General features: G+C 48.6%; 1 protein-coding gene across 29 annotated transcripts in view; it reads left to right on the top strand.

Moving 5' to 3' along the window:
• The window catches only part of CACNA1C (calcium voltage-gated channel subunit alpha1 C), a 734056-nt gene that overhangs the window by 435217 nt on the left and 276530 nt on the right, over positions 1-22309 (top strand). The gene's annotated exons all lie outside the window — the stretch shown is intronic.

The raw sequence follows: 22309 nt of genomic DNA, 5'->3' as shown, positions 1-22309 counted from the left end.
GGGTCTTTGTCTCAGGACATGGTCACAGCCCAGATTTTTAAGGCCATCCAAATCTAACACCAGCCCCCATATAGCCAGCTCAGCAGCTGGGCAGGCTTCATGTGCACAGTGAGCTCCGGGCCTAGACAGACCAGCCAGAGCAGCCGCAGCCCATTAACTTCCCAGCATCACTACCACTCAGCCCAGTCCAGGGAACACTGGAGATCCCACCACGTCAGTCTCAGGGGTCTAGACCAGAAGAAGGAGAAGGTACTAGTTGCTCCTAACACAACTCCCCATGAAAGCTGGGCATCCTGGAGACAGACACTGCTTCCACTGGCATTTGTCCTTGTGTGCCTAACTGGCATTTCTCCCCTATAGTGTGCCAGTCTGTGTGTGACAGTCTATGGTGACCAGGTTCTGCTAGCCTGGTTCTTGGTCATTGAGTCTGAGAAAATGTCCCAGAAGAGCAGCCCTAGAAGGGCTAAGACAGAAGCAGCCGAGTGAATATGATATGTGCTCATGGATCTGGTCCCTTAGACAATAAACACTCTAGACAGGGCTCTTCCACTTGGCGCTGGAGCCTGTTAGAAGCTCCCTCAGAGAAATTTTTATCAAACTCGTATCTGATGCATGGTGAGGTACTCCATTAAGTGCCTTTCAGGTCCTCTCTGAAACTTTGGACATGTTGGAAACAAGGGGCAAGGCCTGGCAGACGTGGCTGCTTGACCCAGGGTCTCTGCAGGGTGAGAGATGTAAAGACCAAAGGCATAGCAGCAGCACACTGGCTGGAAACACCCAGGCCCAGGAGGCTCTGACTGCGTGCATTCTGCTTCATGGCTCGGAACAAAGAGCCCTGAGCTGCGTGGTCATCTCCAGTCTATAGTAAGTGCTCAGTAAATCATCTCTCTTTTTCTTGAACTAAGGAATAAATAAATCTCTTGATCAATATGTCAATAAGTAGATGTTTAACAGATGTCTATAAGATGGATTTAACGCGTTTTCAGATTGTTGACATCAGAAGGAGGAGGCTGTGGGAAGAGAGCATCTGTACCCATGACCCACCTGTCTGCTAGAGGCATGCCGGCATACCTGTTCTAATGACAGTATTGTAGCGTAAATAAGAGGAGGTGCCACCAAGGAAAGGCTTTGAAAAACATGCCGTTTTGTCCAAATCTAACAAATTAAACTGTAGGCGAAATTTAAAATGTAAGCTAAGAGCCTGGCAGGAAGAGACATTCATTAGATCAGTCATCTCTGGGGCCCACCCAGGGCTCTTTTTGGTGAATGAATAACTGAAGCAACGAAAGCCACTTGATACGCTGTGAATGCCTCTCCCACCCCCCTTCCACCCCCGTGCCCTCCTGCACCCTTCCCCTTCGCTGTTTAAATTGCCATCTGAATTTATTGCTCCTGCCAAATGAAGCCGGCTGAGATGGAAATGTTAATTTATTGGACCAGACATGTGTCAACACAACTCTGATAAAATGCTCCTATAGGCCATCCCAAAGCCACTGTCCCGACATGACTTCCTGCGCCCACTGCAAAACTGCCATTGGCGTTGCATGGTGGCTTCTAGCTGCATCTAGTCCACTCAGGTCTTGAAACCACTGTCCTTTTCCACCTCTGTGACTCTGTCCACAACGTTCGTCCACCTAAAGGGCCCCCTGTTGCCATTTGCCTATCACACACCACCCTCCCTCCCTCCACGCAGCCTCCCCTCCCCTGAGCTGGAGATGACCTCCCCTTCCCCTTCCTCGGCATTCCCGCATTCTACCTTGTTCCATCATTATTTGAATATATGATTTCCTCTCCTGCTGGATCATCAACTCCTCAAAAGCTGAGACTATCTGACGCATGTTGAAATTACCCCCCGGCTCTGTGCAGTGCCTCGTGTGAGGGAGAGGCACCATGGTGTGTGCAAGGATAATGGGGTTCAGAGGAAGCCAGGCCCAAGCTCAAGGCCCACATCCATCATTTGCCATGGGACTGTGGCCAAGTTGCTGAACTTCTCTGAGCCTCCACTTCCTTCTCTGTAAGCCTCGCTGGGTCGGGGCCTCGCTGACTTACTGTGTCTGCACATGGCTGTCACTTAAGTTGGCTCTTCCTTCTTGTTCTCATCACCTCCCTGGCTCCACCCCTTTCAGCGTTTCTTTTCAAAGGACTAACACCTGTACAACAGGACCCTCTAGTTCCTTCATGATTCAGCACTTGGGGGTGGGAATTTTACTGAGATGATCAAAGGATTAAGCCATACAGAAGCTCTGAGGGAGACACCAGTTTCCTGTGAACGACCAAATTCTGATCGAGTACAGATGACTGCAGGTAGGCGAAGAGCCATACAGATTGGCCTTGAGGGAGGTGTGAACATTAGCCACATTCAGCTTGTGTCCTTATCGTACATCAGGGCTCCTAGCCCACTGCCTCATAGGAAAGCCTGTATCCTTTCAGGTGCTAATAGTTGTTCTGAGATAAAGAAACCCAAAAGGGTTCTGTGGTGTGCAGTGAGGGTCAGGCACAGAGCCCAAGTGTGGAATGAGTCTAAAGTGCCCTTTGTGTCTTAATGGTGTTAGGGGAAGGGAGGCCTCCAAGCTTTCAGGGTGTAACTAGTCCTCAGCACGTACTTTGTATTGAAATGGCCTCTCTCCCTGTCTGGATCCTTCTCCTGGCTTAGGCATCTCAAGACAGAGGCCACTGCTTCTTCATCTGTGGATCCCCAGAGCCCGCATAGTGCCTGGAATATGATAAACTTATAATACGCATTTGTAGAAATTACCAAAACTTGGATGCCCTGAGGCCTGGACATCTGACTGGACCAGCAGTCTGATACCAGCCGGGTGCATGGAGTCCGTTTCCACAGAGCCTGGCATTGTGACCCCAGGGGGTGGAGAGAGCCGCAGTGGGAAGGAGTGACACGGAAGAGGGTACTTACCCTAGAGCAGAGGCTGCTTGTGCTCTTGCCTCTCATTGAGGGTGGCCAGAGGGGTGCCGTCTACCCAGAAGGCAGTCTGTTTGTGGGGGATCCTGGCTGCAGTAGGGCCAAGGCCCTGGGATCACTGGCTTTCTTCCTCCACAGACGGTATACAAACGGCCACCTCTTCCCAGAGGAGCCGAAACAGCGCTCTTCCACATCCAGTTAGGTGTTCTGTGGGTTCCTGGAGGCAGGAACCTGGAGGCAGTGAGGGGCTAAGACGTGCTGGATTCATGCCCCATGGGCTTTTCTGCAGGGCACCTTGGACGTGACACCTGTGTGCACCGTGGGCTCCTGTTACATGCACGCACACGCCCCCTGCTGTTGGGCAGACTCCCCTCGGGCATTGTTAGCGTGGCTGCAGGAAACTTCACCCTAGACAGCCATTTGGGGTGGTAGACTGTCTCCCACGGGTGTTGCAGCTTTCTTTCTAGCTCTTATGTGTTTTCCTGGCTATTCTGCCATCTTACCCTCCTTTTTATTTTTATTTTTTTTTTGAAGATTTTTTTAATTTATTTGACAGAGAGAAAGACAGCCAGCGAGAGAGGGAACACAAGCAGGGCGAGTGGAAGAGGAAGAAGCAGGCTCTCAGCAGAGGAGCCTGATGCGGGGCTCGATCCCATGACTCCAGGATCACGCCCTGAGCTGAAGGCAGACGCTTAATGACTGAGCCACCCAGGCACCCCTTACCCTCCTTTTTATTTTTCAGTTTTCTCCTCTAGCAATTTTTACTTGTCTTTTACCTTTCATCCTCTTTCTTCCCTGGTGGGCGTCCTCACCCACATGCCTGCTGATGCTCTAAGAGCCCCATCAGCCTCTTCTACCCACATGTCTGGATTCGACTCTGGCTGTCACCCTGACTTCTCAGTCCCTTGTGGGGCCCAGCCAGTCCCCCTGCTGCCCTGCAAGCCGCTATCCTGAATTGCTATCCTGAAAAGGAAATGTTCACTTTTCTTCCAAGTAGAAATGCTTTATGCTATTTTCTGCAAGCCACAGAGAGTGAAAATAAAAACCAATAATAGCAGCAGGAACAACAACAAGATCCCCACAAGAAGAAACAAACACCTGTGACAGACTCTGGAACCCAAGCGCCTCTGATTTGATCAACCCCGTGGTCATGCGCTGGGCCTAGCCCCGTGCGCTCAGGGTTCCTTCGCTCAGCACCATGTGGCCATAGCTGAGCACCTGTGCTCTGACTGTGGCTTGGCAGGTGTAATTAGTGATTCTTCATCACTGCTGCATCTTCCGTCACCCCTCCCACCCCGGCTCCTAATGCTTTCTTCTTCTCTGCTTCTCCCTTTGCCACATTCCTCTCCTCCCTATTTCCCTGACCACCTTCCTCTGCACTCCACTCCCCAGGCTGTTACCTGCTACCTTCTCTGACCCTATTTCCCTGACTGCCTTCCTCTGCACTCCACTCCCCAGGCTGTTACCTGCTGCCTTCTCTGACACTTGCTTGTAGAGATCTCACTGTCCACAGGTGGCTCCTCATTGTGCTTCTGTCTCTCTGCCTTCCCTCTCCATCCTCCCAGAGGGGCCCCAGGCCTCAGAGACTGAATTTGGGGTTCTGAGGAGGCAGGACACCCCCATGTACACAGAGTCTGCTCCTCCTTGCCCTTCGGGCCCTCGCTCATTGCCTCCTTCTCACAGAAGCCTTCCCTCATGCCTCCGTGGATTTCCTCTTAACAGCTTACCACTATTAAAAATGTCTTATTTGTCACTCATTCAGTGTCCTGTCCCCACCGAATGCAAGCTCTGTGAGAGCAAGGACCTTTTCTTATGCACTGCTATGTTCCCAGGGCCTGGAACATTGGCCTCAGGCAAGGATGGTCCAATGGCGAAATCAGGTTCAACTTGTGCCATTCTGGTGGAGACTTTTTCCTGAACCTGGAGCCTTCCTCCAGCTGGGCCTCCATGTACTCAACACTGTGATGCATGTTATGTAGGCTGGTCCTGTGTAGAGGTTTCCTGAGGTGAGCGGCTGGAAAACAGGGTGACCTTTCCCCTAACTTCGAGGCCCCTACATGGCAGGGCTCAGACAGCTGTGGCTGGTCGGGGGCTCTGAACTCTGGCTGACTGTAGGGTCCTACGAGCTGCTTTGCAGACATGCATGCCTCAGGCTCCTCCCCAGTCTTGATTCATCTCTGGGTGTGGGGCCAGCACTTATTGTCAAGAGTTCCCAAGAAGCGAGTGCTGATGGTCCCCACTGAGCCTTTTGGAGCCAGGAGCCCCGATTTGTGTCCTCTTCATTCTTCTGGCGATGTGTGACTTGACTGCAAGGGGGGTCCAGGCAGATGAGACGGGAGAGATAATGATGCTGTTAATCAGAGACACTAATCCGTGCTAATGTATCATCCCTCCCAGGTAGCAGAACATTCTAATTCAGTTAAAGATCACATCTCCTTGAAAAGGCCCTTGAGAAGTGAGTGATGTGAATGCCGAGAAATCAGGAAACTGGCTGGAGGGTGCTTGGGGCAGGAGACTTTTCACTGTGCTCCAATTCCCCCCATACCTCTCCAGCCGGGGACAGGCTGGCACCAAAATGGCAAGGGAGGTGTTCCTGGGAAGACTGTCTTCTAGCCATGTATCAACAAGCACCGACTGGGGGCCCGCCGTACATGGGTACCAAGCTTGCAGGTGGGGCGTCCATGGTGAGCAAAACCAGGGACGCTTCTTGCTCTCGTGGGGCTTACCCATCATGGAGGAAATTGAGGTGACTCAAGTAATTATATCCATAAATGTAGACTGAAGGAGCTGTTCCTTTCCTGACTCTGGGGTCCGTGTTAGAACCTTCTGAGTGCATGATCCCACTCAGTCCCCCCAGACATAGAACCCCAATAGCGTCAAGGCTGGTTTTTCGGGGGGGGGGGCTGTGGCTTCAGACTCCTGATGAGGTCCCGAAGTGCTCCACCTCTTCACAGCAAGGGGCCTGACATTCTGTCACCCTTGGTCAGGGTCTTCCACATTTCTGACAGATGTGAACACAGAAATGTGCAGACACCCCAAGGAGGGGCTCCTCTAGGATTTCGTGTTACAGTAAGGTATAAACGACTAACACCCAATCCTTCCTGGGAGCAGGTTTTAAGAATAGAGAGAAACTGACAAAGGTGTGGGCCTGAAGGGTGGCAGGGGGGAGCCATGAAAACAAATTCTGCCCACACCACACGTTTCTGCCTGGCTAGGCCAGAGCAGTGTTGGGGAGGCGGGATTAGAGAACGGGAGGCAGAGGGGAGGAGGAGGAGGGTGGGAAGAGAAGAAAGGCTCCTGTGGGATGTCCCAGTTACCTGCCCTAAAGACAGGAACAGGAGCTAGGGTCACTCCTCCAGCAAATAAATGGAGCTTTGAAGAGCATGCAGGCAGCCCAGTCAGTGAGGCTGACCTTTGCCTGCACGGAGTTGGTAACATCCCTGGGCAGCTGGCCAGGGAGCTGCCAGAGGCAGGTGTCTGCAGCCTGACGCCAGCCACGCTGAGCCCCAGGGAACTAGGGAGGGGCCTCAGACCACCTCCCGTGGTCCCGGAGCCCCTGTGGTCTCTTGAGAGCTGTGGACCCCTATGGAAACGTGCATATAAACATGCACACCAAACTCTCTATGTGCTTTTTCATAGCCTGGGCAGAGGTGAAGGGAAGGGGCATTCATTTTACAGATGAGAAAACTGGGGCCCAGAGAGGCCAAATGCTTTCCCCCAAACTGAGTCCTCTCAACCCAGCCCTGTGTTTTTCCTTTCTATCATCCCAGATTGACCATGAATCACATCACATCCAGACTTGTTAGGGCATCATAACAGGGGCCACACAGCCCAGAATTTTACGATGCAGTCCAGATGTCACATCCTCTGGCCCATATAAATAAACTCAGACTTGATGGTCCATGTGTCCTGGTTTAGGCATCTAGAGAATGGTCCCCCCAGAGAGGGGCATAAACGCATTCTGCAGGGCACACAGTGAGACCTCAATTAATAGCAGTTGCAATGTGAGGGAAGAGAATAGAATTCTCAGAGGAGTACACTGCATCTCCCCTTAAGAGATTTTGACTCTGAAATCCAACTTCAGCCAAATTGGAGAGAAGGCAGCTGGTGGTGAGGTGGTGAGGTGAGGTGTGTCACAGCGGGTCCGGGACCTCCACCACCATCTCTGTCTCCCACATGCTTTAGCCTGGTCTACACAGAATATATTAAGCCTTGCTCGGGGCACTGCCAGGCTTTTCCTTGTGACGGCATTTTGGCCATAGCCAGGATAACTCAGCTGGACATGGATGACAGCACCAGGCAAAATGGTGTGTGTGTGACCATGTTGGGGGGTGGGGGCGGCAGAGGGAGAGTGAGTGCGAGAGGATTAAGAGCTATAGAGCCCAAAAGGGACATGGAACCACTCCCGCTAATTACACCTCCCTCTCCTCCCCTCCCCTGCTTCTCTGCCCACCACCCTGTGCAGTCGCTTTCCTCCCAGCTGCCACTATTAATTCCTGTGAGAGATTGGACCAGGGAGACTCTGCCAGTCTCTCCCCCACTGAGATGGCTGAGGTGGTGGGAGGGGTCACAAGGGGGATGGGGCTACCTTCAGTACACAGAGCTGGTGTCCTGCCAACGGAGAGGCTGCTGGTCACTGAGCTGCGTCCTGGACTGACTTCTCCCTAGAGATGGACTTAGTTGTCTCTGTCCTGAAGCAGGTGTGGGTTGGGCCAAGGTGAGAGAAGAGTCGTGCTCTTGGGACCCAAATTACCTCAGTCCCTTTGAGTGTGTCCTGTAAATGAGGAGCAAACGTGATTTTTCAGTGTCTCTTTAAGCAAGGTTTCTGGCACATCCTTGTGAACTTTGAAACATTGAAGCATGAGTTAGACACAATCTGTTCAACATTGCACCTCTGGGTGCTGGACAGAGCCAAGGCTTGGGTGACAATCAGAGCCAGACTCAGGTCCTGGCTCCCCAAGTCACTGAACTCCCTGAGCCTGGTTTCCTTGTGGAGTATATACACCCATTTCTTACACTCGTTGTGAGGATTAAATGACATTTTGTATGCAAAGCTCTTTGTGCAAATCTGGGGCCAGGTGTGTGCTAATGGGTGCACTAAAACTGTAGTCCTTTCTCTTATCTAATTGGAAGAAACTTACTCTTACTTCAGCCAGAGCCTGTGAATTAAATTTAAAATGGTGTAATAGAGGGACACCTGGGTGGCTCAGTCGGTTAAGCGTCTGACTCGATTTCAGCTCAGGTCCTGATCTCAGGATGTGGGATCGAGCCCCATGTCAGGCTCCATGCTTAGCATGGAATCTGCTTGAGATTCTCTGCCTCTCTATCTCTCTCTGTCCCTCCCCCTGCTCTCACTCTGTCTCTCGCTCCAAAATAAATAGATTTTTAAAATTTTAATAAAAAATAAAAAATAATAAAATAAAATAAAATAAAATAAAATAAAATAAAATAAAATAAAATAAATAAATAAAATGGTGTAGTAGCCAAAAAGTTAACGGGATCTGGTGAATAGCAGAACTGAAGTCCCAAGAAGTCAATTTTATTTGCCTTTAAATAAAATTCTCAGATTATTTTTCTCATACCATCTACTCAAAGGGTCAAAAAACCTAAAGCTTACCACAACACTTCACAGGGAACTTATAAATACTTATAAAACATGTTTTAAGTTTTCTGTGTTAACTGGCTTTGCAACCATTTTTCTAGCATAATCTGCTCAAATAACTCAATGGTATGATAACTTCTGGAAACTTTGCCTCAAAAATGAGAAAATGTAAGGACCAAGAAGAAAAAAGACTCATTTGGTCAATGTCGTAGAGCAAATTAGACGCCACACCTGGTGGGAATCTTCCCCCCTCGAAGCTTTGTATTGTTAACTAAACTATTGAATGTTGCAGTTCTTTTTTTAAGGGACAAATGGGGTTCGCCATAGGAAAAAGGGTGATCTGAAAGGAACTTTCAAGATTTGAGAAGGAAGAAGTCAACAAAGCCCAACAAAAGCGGTTCAGCAGTTCGATCCCTTGCTACAAAATACATCTCTCTCCCCATGGACGTTGGTAGCTTCCTTTCCTCTCTCCTTGCTGGTCTTTAATGGTCTATAGCATTAGTGTAATTCTCTACCCCTTGTTATGGCCATACGAAGACATAGTGAACTTGGCAATGAATGAAATACTATTCTATGTTTCTCTGCTTGGGGAAATCTATCAATAATTAGACTTCAATTTTTCAATTTTACCATCTAGAAAAAGAAAATGCCCATAAATCTCCCAAAACAGAAATCAAATATAGCCCATTTAATTACCAGCAAGTAAACAAAGTGATTCTTCCTCTGTAAGATACCCAAACACATTCATAATTGGCTAATTAAACTACCATAGAAACGATTATTCAGTATAAAGAGGAGAAAGAGAAGAAGGAAGGAGGGGAGCATTCACAGACACCCAGTGCTTTCAGCTGGGAAAGTAATGAGCTTTTCCAGGCCAGTGGAATAGAGGGAAAATAATCGGAGAGTGGAAAATAACCCCACGTTGGTGGCGTTTCTTCTGCTTCTGCATCTATGAACCAAAGGTGGGCCTTCATCCTGTCTTACCAAAAGAGCATTATTCTTTCCCCTTCACATCCCCCACCATCCTGTAGGAAGATGCTCCCAACAGGCCTTCCTTCAAGTCAGTTTCCTAGCAGTTTTACCCTATAACGAGTTAAGAGTATTTTGGCTATTCTGGGAGATTCACTGAAGTATAACTAAGGTAACCATAGTTTCTAGTTCACCTGAGATAATCCCCGTTTAGTCCTGTGCCACCACAAAATTATTAATGGTGCCCCCTTTCGCTCTCAAAAGCGCCCTTGTTTGAATGATAAATTATATGGTCACCATGTATATCATTCAGAGAGAGTGAAACTGTCAGCTGTCAACTTGTAAGTTAACACTGATGCATTGATAATAGTTGCCTGGAGCACTGTTGATGAGGATTCTGAGGTCCTGTTGTGGCTCAGTAAGTAAAGCCACGGTGATAGCTAAGCGGTGTCTCCCAAAGGACCAGTAAGGGAAGGGGAGGGGAATGGAATCAGCATGAACCAAAAGCCAGGAGATCTGAGTTTACACTCAACTCTGCTCACAATTCCCTGTGAGCCATCTCGGGTGGATCACTTCTAGCTAATGTTGAACCGGGTTACTTGCAAGATCTCTTTCAATTTCATGAATCTATCTAATCTTGCATCAAGTGGGAAGTTATCCTAGATGACATCTGAGCTCCCTTCCTACCCTAAAATTATGTGACCCTATGAACATTTTATGAGAAGTTTCTCTCTGCCCCCAAAGGAAAGCTACACTTTGGGACTGATGCCAGCTAGTACTCTATATTGCGCTCTACAGTTTATAGGACACTTCCATGTATGTAACCACAATCACATGATGCAGGCTTTATTTTCATCATCTTCATTACATAGGTGAAAACGTTAAAGCTAAGAAAGGTTAATTAATGGCACTCTGGGCTCAGACTGCCTGGGTGCGAACACTTGGCGTGGCACTTACAATCTGTATGGTTTGGCCAAGTTGACTTCATCCTTCAATGTCTCCATTTCTCCATCTCCAGGGAGGGCTAATATGCTTGTATCATGATGTTGTGAGGATTAAAGGAAATCATTTGTGCAAGACACTTAGGATTTAGAACACACATAATAAACTTAGTTGAAGGAGGGTGGTAGATGGTTGAGGTGGTGGTAGTAGTAGTAATAGTATTAGTGGTGGTGTGGTAACCAGCTAGTAAGTGGCTTAACTAGGACTCTTCTCAGGTACTGTGACCCCAGGGTCTATATATGACCCCAGAATTCATTGTCCCCTCTCTACCTCAGGATTTATAACCACAAGTCAGAAGCAGCAAGCCTAATAATAATGAAAAATGAAGACAGGTTTAAGAAGACATTTTACCCATGTAGCACTGAGAGAATTCTAGCTGGGAGTCAAAGCCCCATCTTCCTCAATCTCAGATCATTCCGGCAAAGGATGTGAGCAGCAGAGTGAAGACTGCTATTTAGGCCATTGCCGTACTTGTGGGCTTACAGTGGCCAGGGAATGGGCCACGCCGCCCTCTCTCCCTCCCCTCCCAGGCAAAGCTGTGTAACTTGTCAGGGTTTCTTTAATAACTCATGCTCATTATCTGGTTCCACACTGGCCAGGAAATTTTTTCACCATCCATACCTAGCAAGGTCAGTTGTTTCATTAATGGCATCGTCAGTATCGCAAGCTGATGCTCATGGCTTTGTGTTTTTCCATTTTCAGTGGGTCTCTGCAAATTTTATGCAATTTGCAAGAAATACCTCAATTAGTTGAACTCCTGTGTGACTCAGTGAACACTGAATATGCACAGCTGCCCATCCCTCAGGTGGAGAAGGGAGAATCGGAGAGGGAGAGAGAAGGGAACAGAGGGAATAGGTGGGAATAAGAAAAAAGCAAGAGAGGCAGGGGAGACAAGAAAAATGAGGTGGGTGGGGAAGCCAGAGAAGAGGAAAAGCTATGGGGAGCTAGCAGTCTGCTCCTGAGGACAGGAGACAGGAGGATGGGGCCGTTTTCACCCAGCATGAGGCAGATTCGCTTCTTCTTTCTTGGATATTTGGCATCTTAGATAAAAATAGGTCACTGAATGGTTTCTTAGGGACAGGGAGATGGAGAGGAATGTGACACATCACAGAAAGCTCAGGCATGGAGGGTACTCACATGGAGGTGGGCGTGAGTTCCTGTGCTATGCTGAGTGGAGACAAAGACCCCAGCCTACCTGAAAGCCAGAGCAGCATTCCCAGGGGAAGTGTGTATTCTCATGAGTGGGAAGGCTGGCTCCACTTTTCATAGCAGGCTCTTCTGCTCATCCACAAAAGGAGAAGGGGCCATCTCTGAATGGAAGGGGTCTTCCTGATACTTTTGCAAGGAAAACGAGCAAGATGGAAAGAAGGACTTCTACTATTCCAGGGACAGAGTACGGCAAATGCAAGGGACAGCTGGGTAATCTGCTGCGTGGGAGGGAAGGAGGAGTGGCCAGAGGAGAGTCCCAGAGGAAGAGGGGCATACAGCAAGGGGCTGAAGCAAGCCTCTGGCCCTCAACCTCCCCAAAGAGGGACAGGCCTCAAATCATTTCAGATAGAGCTGAAGCCTACAGCACTAAATTGAACCATTCTACAGAGAACAGCTACATAAATCATAGTAACACCTATCCATGCTACTAGCATGCTATAAGGATATTGAAAGTGATATTGAAGACAAAATTGAATAATGTACAAGACATTTAAAACCTCTTGTTAAGCAAAAATGAAAGAGGTTATAAAATAATATGAACAATGTGAGGACAGTTTTGGAAAACAAAAGTACACACAGGAAATAGATTGATCATCTGTACCCAATTGTTGACAACGGTTACCGTAAGAAGTAGGATACTGCTCGTTTTTATTTTCCTTTTTCACCTTAGAGTTTTCTTAAATTTCTGACATGAAATATTTTATCTAAGCTATTAGAAAATAAAATGATCAGGGGCACCTGGGTGGCTCCATCAGTTAAGCATCGGACTCTTGATTTTTGGCTCAGGTCATGATCTCAGGGTCGTGAGATAGAGCCCTGGGTCACCCAGCACAGATCCTGCTTAAGATTTTCTCTCCCTCCTTCTCCCTTTGCCCCTCCCTGCCTCCCCCTGCCTGCACTGGGAATTCTGTCACTCTTTCAAAAAAAAAAAAAGAAAGAAAAAAGAAAGAAAGAAGAAGAAAGAAAGAAAAGAAAGAAAGAAAGAAAGAAAGAAAGAAAGAAAGAAAGAAAGAAAGAAAGAAAGAAAGAAAGGAAGGAAGGAAGGAAGGAAGGAAGGAAGGAAGGAAGAAAGAAAGAAAGAAAGAAAGAAAGAAAGAAAGAAAGAAAGAAAGAAAGAAAGAAAGAAGGAAGAAAAGAGAAAAGGATCAAGATCATAAGACAGGGATCCAGCTGAGGGGACTGCATGGGAACACGGGGCGTGAACTCAGAGCAAAGCAGGAGGTGAAGCAAGGGAGGCGGGATGGCGTGTTGCTGACTTCGTTGTGAGCCATTTGAGAAAACTGATGCGATGCAGAAGTTTAAACTAGCAGAGCAAGAAACCTTGGCCTTTACCTTCACCGTTTGACCTTTAGCAGCCAGTCTTCCGAGCTCTTGCTTTTTTGAATGCACTTACCTCATTTCCAGTCTGGGCTTAATACTCTCCTCATTTGCAATGCTAAGCTTTTTATCTGTTTTCTCCTGCAAAGCTTTGTAGTTCACTTTAAAGACCTTAGTGAAGGCTGAAAGGCACAGGAAGCCCAGATTATCCAATGCCCATGCCTGGGACAAATGGAAGGTCACAGGAATGAGAAGGGAAGTTTCCAGAGGGTTCCAGAAAGTCCCAGGAAACTCGGGAGGCCAAGTAATAATTTGTCAAGAGGGGGTTACTTGCCTTGGTTTGGGTGTGCCTCTCTGACTTCTATGGTGTTAGTATAGGGGGATGGGTGACCACTCCCTATGTTCTAGAAAGCATTTGTGGTGGGACTGAAAAATGAGCTCACACCCCATGGAAAAGCATGAGGATCCAGGATACAGCTCAGAGCTGGGTGGAAGGTACATTGGTGAGAACTGACCCAGCACGGTTATTTTCAGATACTCGTTGAATTTCCAAATCTCATCAATCAATGAGCAATAAATATACCTGTCCTGAGCAAGATATTGGGTTAAAAGCTGAGTCTAAATATAAGACAAGGCTTTGCCCATGAAGGACTGGCAATTTAATATAGAAGGCAAGATGTAACAAAACCATGTGAAGCTAATGTTATCAGAAATAATTTATTACAGTGTGCAAGACATGCCACAGGGTGGTGAGTGTGTGATTAAGGGCCAAGGGAGTGGTGCAGACAGTGAGTGCCACCATTCTGAGAGCTATTTAAAGAAGAGGCCCTTGACCCAAGCCTTTAAGAATGGGCAAAACCTGAGGAGAAAGGGAGCAGATATTTCAAGAGTTTAAGCAAATTCTTAGAAACAAGAAAGCTCAAATTATATTTAAAAGCAGCAGAGGGTAGAGAGGCCCATGCAGATTGTTGTGGGAAAGGTCATATGTCAGCAAGCTTGTGCTGGGTAACAAACTATCCCAATGCTTAGTGACCTTAAACAGACACATTTTTTTAGCTCATGTTTCTGCAGGTTAGTGATTTGGATTAGACCCAGTTGAGCAGTTCTTCCAGACCCAGCAGTTCTCCGCCAATCTTAGCTGGGCTTGCTCAAGTGTCTGTGGTCAGTTGCTGGGTCACTAGAGCTGGACTTCTCATCCTGGCCTTGGCTGGGATGGCTGGGATACCTCAGTGCTCTTTCTGCATCGCCCCTCATTCCCCAGCAGGCTGTCTTGGGCTCATTCACGTAGGAGAAGCTGCCTCAGAGGCCTAGGCTTAGCTGTCACTGTTGCAGTGTCCTATTGGTCAGAGCAGGTGACAAAGTCAGCACAGATTCAAGAGGTCTATTAAAGTCTATTAAAGATAGACTATGATTCTTTTGTCTTTAATTCAATTTAATTAACATATAATGTATTATTAATTTCAGAGGTAGAGTTCAGTAATTCATCAGGTGCATAGAACACCCAGTGCCCATTCCATCATGTGCCCTCCTTAATGCCCATCACCCAGTGACCCCATCCCCACACCCACCTCCCCTCCAGCAACCCTCAGTTTGTTCCCTAGAGTTAAGACTATGATACTTGATGGGAAGAGCGACAAAATATCGTGGCCTTTTTTGCCAGATTCCACAGACTGGTCAGCTGGCACCAAATCCTAGAGGATTTGAGTAAAAGGACGCCTTAGTAGGAAGGACATGGGAAGTACGCCATGAGCTCGAAAATGGGAAGGACTGAGGTTTCCCAAATGCCAGTGTGCGGGCCTGTGCCAGTCCACAGTGAAGATTTACGAGGCCGCAGTTAGATGAGAAAAATAAGCAGAGGCCTACGTGAGTGGATGAGTGATGGCAGGGGTGGTGGGGGCTGCCAACTGCTCTTCATTCTGGGCTTGTTCCTCCTTCCTTTTATAAAACAAAAGAGAGAATAAATGGTCATTGTTATTTTCAATATTTCTACTTGGCAGAATGAAAAGTTGGCAACTCAAGTCTGTCCCTAACATCTTTTTGGTCTTGCTATTTTACTGATCCGTGAAATCTTGACAAGAGCCCAGGAAGCACCGCACAGTCGATTAAGACAAAAGAATTCGCAGAAGAGAGAGGTGGCTCACTGTTGACCTGCCCAATCAAGGAAGGCTCTCGGTGGAGGTGTGGTCTTGGCTAGGCCTAGAATGGCTAGCATTTTGTGAGGTCGATTTTTAAAAGCAAAATAATGTCAGCTTTGGAATGTTTATACTGTGTTAGTGAGGCCTTATCAGATCAAACATTCAGCCCCATGACTTCAGCACTTTCAAGCTGAGAAACACTTTCAAAGGAAAGGCTATCTTGTATTACTTGCTTGGAAATTGAAAATCTGTTTCGATTCTACTTGAAAAGTGCTTTCGTAAGATTCACTTACGCATTGTTTGTTCAAACTGCCTGCAGAACACAGCCTAGTCTCCTTACCCTGACAGGTGACACCCTCCCCGATGGGACTGCACCCTGCCTTTCCAGCCTCTATGCCATCCTCCCCTGCAGACCCCTGCTTTAGCCCGGTGTTCAGACACCTTGTGCTTGAGCGGCTTGGCTGCTCACCTTGGATCCCCACCTGTCCTCCAGCTTTCCATTCTACACCTTCCCTAGCACTCAGGTCACTGGCCACCTTCTCCAGGAAGCCTCCCTGGCAAATGAAGCCAGCTATGGCATTGGCCATGGCCAATTAATCACATACTTGGTGATTGGGTTTTTTTTTCAGGTATTAGTCCTACCAACCTAGACTGCCACCTCCCTGAGGGTGAAGTTCTTCTTTTCTCAGGCTCTGTGTGCCCCACAGTGTGCGGCACCTGGAAGACACTCTGCTGAAGTTTAAGGCCACAGCTAGTAGCTGGTTGGTGGGTCAGTAGAAGAATGGAGCCGTCTCAGAGTCCAGCTTTGCTCCCCCTGAAAGGAGCGTCCAGCCTGTGGGCCCCATGTCTCTGTGCTCTGACTCCCATTATCCCAGTGAACTCCCAACCCAATGGGATGCCCCCTGAGAGGTTGGACATGTCATTAGAGGCACTACTGAAGAAACAGAGCACATTAAAGGAAGATCGGTAGGAGAAGGAAGGGACGAATGAAGGGGGGGGTAAACAGAAGGGGGAATGAACCATGAGAGACTATGGACTCTGGGAAACAAACTGAGGGCTTCAGAGGGGAGGGGGGTGGGGGATTGGGATAGGCCAGTGATGGGTATTAAGGAGGGCACGTATTGCATGGTGCACTGGGTGTTATACACAAATAATGAATCATGGAACACTACATCAAAAACTAAGGATATACTGTATGGTGACTAACATAACATAATAAAAAATTATTGTTAAAAAAATAAAAATAAAGTACTCTGCTTGTCTTGGGTGGTGACTTGGCAGTGGGTGGTCAGGAGACCGGCAAGGCTGCAGCTGACCCCATGCCCGTGCCGTGTCACATCAGTTCTGTGTGAAGAGAATCTGGGAGCATCACAGGCAGTGGCCTTCTAACAAAACATCATGACCTGAGTGGCTTAAAACAATAGAAATGTATTCTCTTAGAGTTCTGGAGGCTGGGAGCCCAAACTCAGGGTGTCAGCAGGGCTGTTCTCTAGGGGGAGAATCTGTTCCATACCTTTCTTTGAGCTTCTGGTGTTGTCAGCAAGTCTTGGCATTCCTTGGGTTCTAGATGCATCACCTGAACCTCGGCCTCTGTTGTCACATGGTCTTCTCCCTGTGTGTGTCTGTTTCTCATCTTATAAGAATGCCAGCATAGTGGACTAGGGGTCCAGGATATGGCTTGTGTGTCAAGTTCAGAAATTTGCAGGAGATGCTGGGAGCTGTTTGATAGATACCGTTCCTCTGCTCACTCCCAGGAACATCACAGTATTCTGTGCACCAGGAGCCCAGCGGTGCCTGGCGAGCCCAGCAGAGCTCATGGAGGAGGGGGTTTCCATGTGCCTGGGTGTTCAGGCCAACTCTGGCGAGGGAGGAAGTGTGCAGAGTGAGAGAGGAGGCTGTACGCACTAAGGCCTAAGACTTCAGCAGTGACCCTACCTTTCTACAGACCCGCTATGTTCTATTTCATCCCATGAGTCAGTGGAACAGGTCTTCTTATTTCTAACTGAAATCCAGAGACCCTCAGTGTCTTGCCTGAGGACCTACAGATGGTTAATAGCAACAGGGCCCTGACACCTTGAGGCGTGGTCTCATGTAGTCTTCCAGCTAGTTCCCAGGACAGGTTGCAGGAATCAGTAGACCTAATCTCCCTCACACTTGCCTTGGCTTTGCTTCCCCTGCCTGCTCTTTCCCTACCCAGCTCAGGGAGGGTCACCTGTAGCTCTTGGATCCTTGGGGCCAGGTACGTGTGAGGCCCGGTGCTAGGACACAGCAGGTGCTCAGTAAACACCACTTCCTCTCCTTCCCCCTTACCCTCTAAACTCCCACAGCCCCCATCTCTGTTCTTCCATCACCACTCACTCTATACTCCTTCCTGGATACAGGGCAGCTCTGGTTGTACAGCTGGTATTCTCACAGGAATACGGAAAGTCCTTCCTGTGTGTTCCCCACAGCTCTTCCCCAAAGCTGGGCACGGGGAGCTCTGTCACCACAGGCTGATGGCAGAGAGCAGGCCTGAGCACCCTGAAGTCCCTCAGCCTTCCTTTGCTGCTGAGCCTCCCACCCTGGAAACACACCGGCTGCTCACTCAGCGTCACCTGGTGCCCCAGCGCTGTCCCTGGCCTCCGATGTCTCTACAGAAGCCACACGTTGCTCCGTGTGGGCAGCTGCAGGCCTAGCTCCACACCTGCTGTCAGGAGGGCAGGGCCAGGTTGTCCCCACAGAGCCTCTTCGCTCCCAGGAGGCAGAGATATGTCTGAGAATCTTATAGCTGAAAAGATCCATGGAAACCATGCACACCTGCAGTTTCCAGCCTGCACACTTTCCAAAAGCTGGGGAGCCTGTTAGAAATCCAGATTCCCGGGCCCTTCCCAGAATATTCTGATTCAACAGATCTGCGATGGAGGCCCAGGGGGCTGTCTTTTTAACAAGTGCCCAGGACGTTTCTAGGTAGCCATCAGAGAGCCAAAGTTTGCAATCCACGGACAGAACCCAGCCTGCTCCTGTGTGAATGAGGAAAATCAAGTTCACGGAGGCTGTGTGGCTGACCAAGGTCACCGAGCTTGATGACGGTGAAACTAAAATTAGAACCCAAGATTTCCGACTTCCAGGTCGGGGCTCTCACTGCCACAGCTTGCTCATTGCCCTTGCTCTGTTTCCAGAGACAGGAAACAGTAAGAGGCAACACAGAATCCAGGGATCCAAATGTGTTGCTGTATGCTGAGAGGTCGTGTAAACATACTGATTAAGACACCAGCTTGGTGCCAGGCAGACCGTGACTCCAGCCTGCAGAATGAGAATGATGATGGTCCCCACTTCCCAGGGTGGTTGGGAGATAATCTCTGTAGAGTATTGTGCCCAGGTCTGGCAGGGGACAAGACCCAGGAGCCAAGAGTCTGGCCCACTTGTGAGGCGTTCAGATCCAGTAACCTCATTTGGTGGCCACTAAAGGATGAGGGGAATCCCACCAACAAGCCCAGTGTGCAAGCACCATTGCATTGCTGGGCCGTGAGCTGTCTTCCTCAGGACCCAGTGAAAGTCAAGGTGAGCACAGGGAACCCAGGCATCATGGCTCCCAAGAGTCCCATCCCCCTTGTCACCTACCACAAAATCTGTCTTCATCTGGGAGACAGCTCAAACCCATCTTATCTCTGTGGAGGTCCCCAGAGGAACAGACCATGAATCACTGTTACCACAACTCCTCTCTCAGGGCATGTCCCCGGGTTTTATAGCTCTCTGGTTTCTATCATTATAATTGAACTGATCAGCAAGGAGAACAGGCCCGTTTTTATAAGGGAAAGGAGACACCCACAAAAAGCCAAAATTATGACTGTTTGCAGTTTGCAGGAAACACTTTTTAAACTAGATCTGCTTTTGGTAGAGGCCTCGGCCAGTTTCCGAGAGGAGTTCATGCTCTAGAAGCCGAGCACGAGTTGGAGGAGAAGCAAGTGAGCCCCCTTGGGGAGGCAGGTGGCCAGCGGGGAAATGAGGCACGGACATCAGGGGTGAACTCACAGATTTGCTGGGGCAGGAGGTGGGCTGAAGTCGCCCGCGGAGCAGAGTCCCTACCTTTGCACCATTGCTGCCCTGGACTCTCCGTGGCCCCAGGTGTCATCAGTGTCTGCAGGATCCTGATAGCCAACCTGGAAGACCTGCTGTAGCAGCTCGGGGAAGGGGCTCCAATGTTGTGGGGTTCGGTTTCTGCTCTAGGAGTCTGTGATTCTCCACCGAATAACCCCGCTGTCAGTACTGCAGGGGATAGGTGGCTGAGGCTATCAGACATCAGAGGGAGGCCAGAGTGAGTGTTGGCACGAGCGGGGGGCAGCAGCCCCGCTCCAGGGCCCTTCACAGAGCTCATGCTTAAGGAGCTTTCATGTCTGCTTTAGTCTTCACTGAGAACTCAGGGCTTCTTTCTACTCAAGTCACATGTTAGGTCATTGTTTTTTCTTTTTTGCTCGTTTTTATGGTAATGATAACTCACACTTACACAACACTTTGACAACTACAAAAGGCCTTAATAAATATTATTTTTGTACTTTTATTTCAAATTCACCGCCTCCCTGTGAGGTAGGTTTTATTATTTTTGTATGACAGCTAAAGAAACTGAGGCCCAGAAGGTAAAGTGATGTACACAGGAATCAGGGTAGCCAGCAGCAGATCATCCTCGTGGCTCTGCGACCAATATCATGCCATTGTTTCGGGCATGCCAATACCCAGATGCAGCATGGGCCCTGACCTCCATCTGATGGAGGAACTAGGTGTGCTCACCATTCACTACAGCATGGGGCAGGATATTCCCCCATCGTGGCCCTGGTCCTATCAGAAGTGCTGTGGAAGTTTAGATGCTCGAGGAAGCATGCAGTAGATCAGAAAGTCATATGTGCAATGCACTTTAAAAAAATCGTGTAAATGGGGGTTATTACCATGTCATTTGTATTATGCAACTTTGTGGCTTTGGGCAAGTCCTTACCCCTCTTTGTGCCTTACTGTCCTCATCTGGAAAAGAAGTCAGTGGACCCCAAAAGCTTCCAGGTTCCCTCCAGCCTGATGTTTAGTGCCCAGATGCATTCTGCACACCACAAAGCCTGATGGTCCTCCCACACCTTCTGGGCAAGCCAGCAAGACAGAACCAGAGCATTAAGGGGGCAAAAAAAGCAGAAACAGAGGCTGGGTGAGGGGAGTGTTCCCTTTGGCACCAGAGACCACTTAGGCAGAGAGGGTCCTGGCTGCCCAACCATGGCTCTTCTTCCCTGAAATTGATGTCCATGCTAACATCTCTGAACCATATGGAAAGTGTGGCTGGGCTGCCGCTGGTGGGCATTTATTTCCTTGCCTGTTGGTTTTTGAGGAGCCTGGATCGATGGTGCCACCTGCCTGTCTCAGCACAGGAGGTAGGCTGAGAAGCTGAGGCGGAAGAGGCATCCAGCCTGGTGGATCCAGTGGACACACAGGGGTGGTGCTCTTGTGGGGCCACAAGACCCGGAGCAACCTCAGGCCCGGGCAAGCCCAGGTGCTTTGCGAGGAGAGAGGGCTAGTCAAAACAGCAGAAGCCCTGTGCTGCCCTTGGACCCATGCCTGCATGGAGAATAGCCCTTCTCTCCCTCCATGCATCCATCCATCACCCATGCATCCATTCATGCACTCACTTCCTTTGCTTCCATCTTGCTCACAGATGTGAGGGCACTTCATGGTATTAAGTACCACTAGTCATCAGAGGGACCTTGCAAGAGATGTGTAAGCTCTACCTGAGGCTTCGTCCCTGAATGCATACTCACAGGTGACCTGCCCCAAGACAGCCCTTCCCGATACTGGAGAATACCAGCTCTAAAGAGTTCTCCTAGGAGACAAAATCGGCCTCCCTGTCATGTCTACCAATGAGTCCCATCTTCTGAAGCCACATAGAGTCAGTCTGATCCTTTCAAGGGACAATTCTCGAGCACAGTGTTTCCCCAAGTGTGGCAAGTATCCTGGCTGCCATGTGAGATGATTTTAGGTAGTACATGGACAAACACTTTTAATAATTCTTTTTATGTCACCTTCTATGGTAGCAGGGATATTTCTAGTTTAAAAAAAAAAATCTCCTTCCTAAATGTCTATATGAAAAAAACAAGTTGATTGAAAGCAGAAGTATTAGGTAAACAATACTAAACATACGTGGACATGGCAAAAATGATGCTGGTCTTGGTAAATGCCTCTACAGGCCACCCCCTTGCCAGCATCCCCTTCACAAACCTTTCGCCTCTGTGCCCATCAACTTCACCTTGTTCTTTGACCATGGATTGCACGTAACGATCACAACTTCATCTACACAGATGGTTTCTCGAACCCATGCCTTCAGCTCTGACCCACCATCGTCTCCAGTTGCCCTGCACACATTTTCACTTGGATGTTGTTGCTTCTCCTCCTCGTCATGTCTGTGTGACATCTCAGATACCATGGGATTCTAGAACCACTGGGAAGGGGGGAGGGAGGGGGACATTTCTCAAGTATTTCCTATTTAACATGTTAGCGTACATTTTCCCCTCAGTCTTTAAGAGTCTCAACAGGAAGATACTATCTCCATTTTATAGCTAAGAGATCTAAAATTTAAAACTCAGATTTGCCAGTGCCATGGAATTCCCATTATGCTGGGTAGCCTTCAAGCCAGAGGCAGGAAGGGGAGTGGAGATTATATGGCCACACTTTGCATTCAGTGGGTAAGGACACCACAACCCAGAGACCTTGTGTGGCATGCCCAGGCCACTCTGCTGGCCCTGGCCAGCTCCTGCTCTGGACTCCACACATAACACTCCTTCTTCCCATCATTCTGGATGAAGTTTGCTGTCATGCTTAATGGTCCCCTCACTGTCCACCTCCCGTCTTAGTGTTTTCTGAACCAGTCCGTACCCCACTGCTCCATCCTTCTCTGGTTCAAATTATTGTCACCTCATTCCTGGACTACTGCAGGGTCTCCCAACTTTGCTGTAATCTGTCTGGGACTGCTTTCCATATTCATCTTCATAAAACGTATGTTGGCACACATCACCCCTTGATCACAAACCATCATCAGTCCAAGTCACCACAGACCTTAAATCCCAGGGACAGCTCCCTCGTATGAAGTACAGACTCTATCCTGTCGCTTGAAACCTGTTTGAATTTAGACCCTACCTGTCTCTCCAGCTT

The sequence above is a fragment of the Ursus americanus genome, chromosome 25 (genome assembly GCF_024610735.1).
Source record: "Ursus americanus isolate L20-20 chromosome 25, mUrsAme1.1.p, whole genome shotgun sequence".
NCBI classification, from domain to species: Eukaryota; Metazoa; Chordata; class Mammalia; order Carnivora; family Ursidae; genus Ursus; species Ursus americanus.
The sequence above is the reverse complement of the archived record's forward strand: the minus strand, read 5'-3'. Positions and strand labels throughout refer to the sequence as shown.